Below are 6,170 nucleotides of genomic sequence, written 5' to 3'. Positions count from 1 at the left end.
GTGTTCCGTTCAAGTTCATTCTTTGGACATTGATCCAAGCTGAATTTGTCGCCCTACACGATAGGTGCTATACTTGGTGAACAATCTTTCATCTGAAATCTCTCTAGAACTTTGTTGATATAGGTCTCTTGAGACAAACCCAAAATGCCTCGTGATCTTTCTCTATGGATCTTAATGGCAATGACATAAGATATACCCATATCTTTCATATCAAAGTTCTTTGAAAAAAATTGTTTCACCTCATACAACATTCCATTATCATTAGTCGCAAGCAAAATATTGTCCACGTATAAAACAAGGAAGCATATCTTACTCCCACTAACCTTTTGGTATATGCATTGATCCATGATTTTCAGCACCCAGTGAGAGAGCAATATTGCTTTAAGGAGATCATGTAACGAACCCCGACGATACGTTGTTGTTTTATTTCCGGTTAAGGTTCTGAGTTATTTCTTTATAATCGGTTTTAGTATTCTATCTACTCTTTCCTTTGTTTTTATTTTATTATTTTTGTTGATAATTATTTTTTCAAAGAATTTTGCAAATTGTCTTTTATCTCATAACATGTAGGTGGCACCAAAAACAGCTCTTGAAGTGGCGGGCAAAGTGTATGTCGGCGGGGAAAGAAAGGTTATGGTTAAAACAATTGCATAACGTCAAATATGATATCTAGGGTAGAAATTTTTTTGGCAATTGTTTGTGACGCAAATTATGAAATTTGTTTTATGGTCCGGAAAACACTTGAGGTGTATTAAAGAGGTTTGGGTCAAAATGTTTCTTGTGAAGGAGTTAGATTCCTACCTTGGTCTCTCGGCATTTATTGGTGGTACCAAGGAAGTGGTCTTCAATAATATTTAAAATATGGTCCAAAAACAGCTCTCGAAGTGGCGGGCAAAATGTTTGTCGGCGGGGGAATAGAGGTTCTGATTAACACCACTGCGCTTAACGTCAAATATGATATCTAGGGTAAGAAAAAATTTGACATAACAAGTACGACATAATTCAATTCTTTTCATATTTCTTTGACAACAATAAGAAATCTAAGCAATGTGCGTGATAATATGTAAAGCATAAACTAACAATTGTATTCCTTTAAAAAAAATGGAGCAATCTCTTGTAGCTTTCTTAAATGTTGTATAAGCTTTAGGGTTTGACCTCCAACATTTCGCCAAGTAGTTCTTCAGTTTGAGATGCAGGAGTAATCACAGAATAGTAATTTATAGATAAACTCTAATATTATATATAGAATTTGTGTGTGGGTACAAATGAATTGAAACACAATAAATCAACGTTGTTAGTAAAAAATCTACTTGAAATTCTCCACTTATTTGTGAAATTAAGAGAGAAATTTAACGTTGGCGAGTTCCTTGAGTAGTTCGGATGAAAATTGGTATGTCTTTTGGCGAAACATGATCATGTCTCTATTTATAGCTACTTCAAGACACCTTAGGTATCTTTTTATCCATCATTCAAAGAGTCAAATCCAATAGCTCATTATGGCATAATCTCTTCTCTTCTCTCTCTTAATTACATGGCCAAAATTGAATTCTTTGAAATGAATTCAACCGATCAAATAAATCATATATTTTAATTATTTTAATTTTCCTTAAGAAAATTAACAAAATTACCCGTGTTTATTTTATCTCTTGACCAAAATCAATATACACCATAAGGAACATAGCCAAGCTTGTATCCGTGTGTGTGTGTGTTATTTATTTATTTATCAACCATTCACAATTTTAATCTCATTAGTCCTTATTAATTAATTCAAGACTAATAGGAAAATAATGACATGTGTAAAATCAAGAATTAAACTTGCCTTTTTTTTACTTATTTATATACACAGCCATAATATAAATTATAACCCATGATATTTATTTCATTTATCATGATAAACCTCAAAATCATATCTTGATTACTTGAAATTTCAGTAAAAAGAAACTAGTTTTTATACTAAGTGACATTCTATTTTTATTTCTCAAAATTAAGTATAGTCCACATTTGAACTTCATTCTGATATAGCTTATTCGAAATATTCTAATTCTTTGGTCAAATGTAGAGACCTTAAAGATCCATATGAACAAAAATTAAGATTAAGCATGGACTCAAAAGTTCACAATTTTTTTTCAATATTTTCATTACTCTGTTTGTTAAGCACAAACATCCTATAAGTGAGATGCAACTAATATGCCATAATTCTTGGTCCAATAAAAATACTCAAACTCAATGAATATTAAGCCTTACTATGGTTCACACTATTACTAAGAACACATATACAGCATAGCAGAGTGTGTTATAGATGAAACTAACTTTTGTGTGAAAAAAAACTCAATGAAATGTTTCACTTCATGTATTAGCTCAAAAATTGTAATTGTCCGTCTTAAAACTTGTGTTAAATATTCTTGGTGGGTTTAAAAAATAAATCTTTATCGTATTTTAGAGAGAGCAATGCTCATTAGTGAGAAGTTTGAAGTTTATCAGTAGGAGCAAGACAAAGGCTTTGTTTGGTAAGAAAGATAAAAAAGTGAGTGGATGAATCAAATAAGAGGGAAGAAAAAGAATCTTGATGGGTTTAAGAAATAAAATCTTTTTCGTATTTTAGAGAGAGCAATGCTCATGAGTGAGAAGTTTGAAGTTTATCAATAGGAGCAAGACGAAGGCTTTGTTTGATAAGAAAAATAGAAAAGTGAGTGAATGAATTAAATAAGAGGGAAGAAAAAGAAAATGAAATTTTTTAAAAAGTTGTTTGGTATAGTGTGATGAAAGATTAGAATCCATTCTATGTTTGGTATAGTAGAGAGGAATGATTGGTGTTTTGTATATTAAAATTACTAAATTGTCATTATATTTGTATAATAATTAGAATAATAAATGTTATCTTTGTAATTTTCTTTCATTTTTGTTTCATTCCTTCACAATCCTTCTAATTTAGAAGGGATTGTTTTATGTGAGTCCCATAGAAATGAATCTCTCATAATCTTTTCAATTTGTTTTCTTTCCTCTCTATCAAACAAGAGAATGAATTTATTTCCATAGATAAATCCATCAATTTCAATCCATCCTTCTACTTTCTCTCCTACCAAACAAGGCTGAAAGGTTAATCCCTTGCATGATAAGTTTTTTTTTTTTTTTTTATTGAAACTAAAAGATACCCATATTTTTTCAATTTAACATTTTCAACTTAAAATATTAAGTTCATATGTTGTCACTCATGTTAAATTAAATTTCCTTTTTTAATATAATCGGCTTTAGGTTTTTTCCTGAATTTTATGTCACTTTTACATTTGAATCGCATTCATAATTAGTACTTATACAACACTGACATGTGGGCCCCACCACCTCTCTCACATCAACATCAGCTGGTATTTTTCCTTGGGAAATTGCCCTATCTACTACCAAATCACTAACTTTTTCCAATTTCTCACCAAAACCATAATTTGGCCAAAAATGCCACTAATCCCAATGTACAACTACCCTTTTACCCTTCACTTAAATTTTTCTTACAACCCACACCAACTCTCAAAATCCCGCTCATATCTCACATTAATCCATGACTCTTCCTGTCAATCTCTTTCTCTCACTCTCTCTCTTCTCTCTCTCTCTCTCTCTCTCTCTCTCTCTCTCTCTCTCTCTCTCTCTTCGCGTCAGTCTTTTCCCGAGGACCCAAGAAACCCAGGTGCCCGAGGACCAAGTCTCTTTCTCGCACCAACTCTCTAAAACTCGAGGACCCAAACGCCGACGAGGACCCAAAGCCACCAGACCCAAGAAACCCAGGTGTCGAGGACCAGCTCTCTTTCTCGCACCAACTCTCTAAAACTCGAGGACCCAAACGCCGAGGTGGACCCAAAGCCACCAGACCCAAGAAACCCAGGTGCCCGAGGACCAGCTCTCTTTCTCGCACCAACTCTCTAAAACCCGAGGACCCAAACGCCGACGAGACTCAAACTCCAGATTTAGTCCAAGATCAGGTCGCGCACAAGGTTCGTTTCGCTTTTTAGGATATTTTTTTGGGATATTGTTTGGGTATGTTAAGAATCTTCAGAGTTCATCAGTTCTTTAGGATATTGTTTGGGATATTGTTTGGATGAACAGATTTTAGGTGTTTGGGATGAATCTACAGAGTTCATCAGTTGTTGACATTAGATGTCAACAGTTGACATCCACTGTTGACATCTAATGTCAACAACTGATGAGAGAAATTGACATTTAAACTCTACAGAGTTCATCAGTTGTTGACATTAGATGTCAACAATGGACGTCAATTGTTGACATCTAATGTCAACAACTGATGACCTTAGGTGTCAATTTCTCTCATCAGTTGTTGACATTAGATGTCAACAGTTGACGTCCACTGTTGACATCTAATGTCAACAACTGATGAACTCTGTAGAGTTTAGATGTCAATTTCTCTCATCAATTGTTGACATTAGATGTCAATAATGGACGTCAACTGTTGACATCTAATGTCAACAAATAATGAAGACCTTAGATGTCAATAATCAGTTGTTGACATTAGATGTCAATAATGGACGTCAACTGTTGACATCTAATGTCAACAACTGATGAACTCTGTAGAGTTTAGATGTCAATTTCTCTCATCAGTTGTTGACATTAGATGTCAATAATGAACGTTGTTGATACTAATATGCAGAAATGTCAGAAAAACACTCCATTGAATCTCCGGTGACAAGCTATGACGACTTCGAGCCCCGAAAGAGAAAATTATATAAAAATGAGGTACATTTTGATGCCAAGCAAAGCTGATTTTCGGTTATTATTTTTTATGATTGTAGACATTCATACCTATAATTGTAGACAATTACTAAAATTGTAGTCAATTGATGTTAATAAGGCAAGCGGATCGGAACTCGGTGATGCACAACTCACGGAGTTTCAAATGAGCCAAGCTGAGTACATATGGTACTTGGATACTTTTTGTAGTGAGACTGAATCGGGTCCGATCATGTCTCTCGAAAGGGTTATGAAAGAAATCATCGGAGACGATTGGGAGACTCCGTTGAAGGAAAAAGGAGATTTTATGGAAGTCGTGCCCAAGGGGACACGACTGTTTATGCTGAAAACCCAGAGAGAGGAACTTCTCTATTATAGGAGGATGAGGATCAACAAGAAATGAGTCTGACGATGAATTCCCCACATCATTGGTCTAAACTTCGTAATATTTATATTTGTATGGGTTTTTGTATGACTTGAATGCTTGAAACTGCTTAATATGTCTATTTACACTATGTCCCTTTTATATATATGTGTAATGTTGTGAATTGCATGCCTAAGTGAATAACTAAATTTAAATTCATCCACTAGATGTCAACAGTTGACATCAATTGTTGACATCTAATGTCAACAATTGACATCAATTGTTTAGTTCCCTCACAACTAATGGAGAACAATAAGAAATCACAGACGTCTATTGTTGACTTTAGATGTCTAAAATCTGCATACAAGTCGGAGATTACAAATAAATTTCTCAATAAACTAAGAAATCAACAAGAGTCACTACTGAAATGGTGGAAATTACAAAGAAGTCTGAAATTATTGCGTGGACAAAGGAGTAGCACTATTGCATGTTTGACGATTGTGGCCAATTTGCCCGCAACGCGTACACTTGCGCCTAATAATGTCCTCACCTTGAGAGGGTATTCTTCTCTTTTTGGGCCTACCGGCGGCACGTGCTTTGTGTTGAGGCGGAAGAACTTTGATATTCTCCACCTCGGGGGGAATATTCCAACTCGAAATGTCGCCATGAGGATGATGTACACCTGCGTAGGTTGCCCGCAAATACTCCGTAGAGTAGAACTCGGAAATGTAGTTCTCAACTTGACGGTTACGTACTCGACATGCTGCGATTGCGTGTGGACAAATAAAATTATGAGCCTGCCATCGCCGACATGAGCATGTCCTCTCTTCTAAATTAACAGCATATACAATCCCCTCTCTGTCTACGACCTCAAACTCGTCGACTGAAGATGGCCTCACCTAGTAGAAAACATAACTTCATCAAAATCTTGTACAAAACATGAAACATACAACAATTGTAGACTTTACCTCCATTCGAACAGCGTATGCAATGTACTTGTCTGCTCTGGCTTGGTATACTTTTGTGAGGAGCGTGTTTGTTTTGGCCGCAGCATCTCGACGTTCATAAAACCATT

At 35.1% G+C, this 6,170-nt stretch overlaps 1 long non-coding RNA gene across 1 annotated transcript; it reads right to left on the bottom strand.

Annotated features, from left to right (window-relative positions):
• Positions 1-5,406: 5,406 nt before the first annotated feature.
• Positions 5,407-6,169, bottom strand: LOC149390454 (uncharacterized). The gene is made up of 2 exons (XR_016300350.1): positions 6,064-6,169; positions 5,407-5,994 (listed from the first exon to the last, which is right to left on the bottom strand). It is a non-coding gene; the product is annotated as an uncharacterized LOC149390454 (long non-coding RNA).
• Between the last annotated feature and the right edge of the window lies 1 nt (position 6,170).

This window comes from Urtica dioica, chromosome 7 (genome assembly GCF_054948205.1).
Source record: "Urtica dioica subsp. dioica isolate 48M chromosome 7, U.dioica_male_clone48M_v1_H2, whole genome shotgun sequence".
Taxonomy (NCBI): Eukaryota; Viridiplantae; Streptophyta; class Magnoliopsida; order Rosales; family Urticaceae; genus Urtica; species Urtica dioica.
This window is presented reverse-complemented; position numbering and strand designations above follow the sequence as displayed.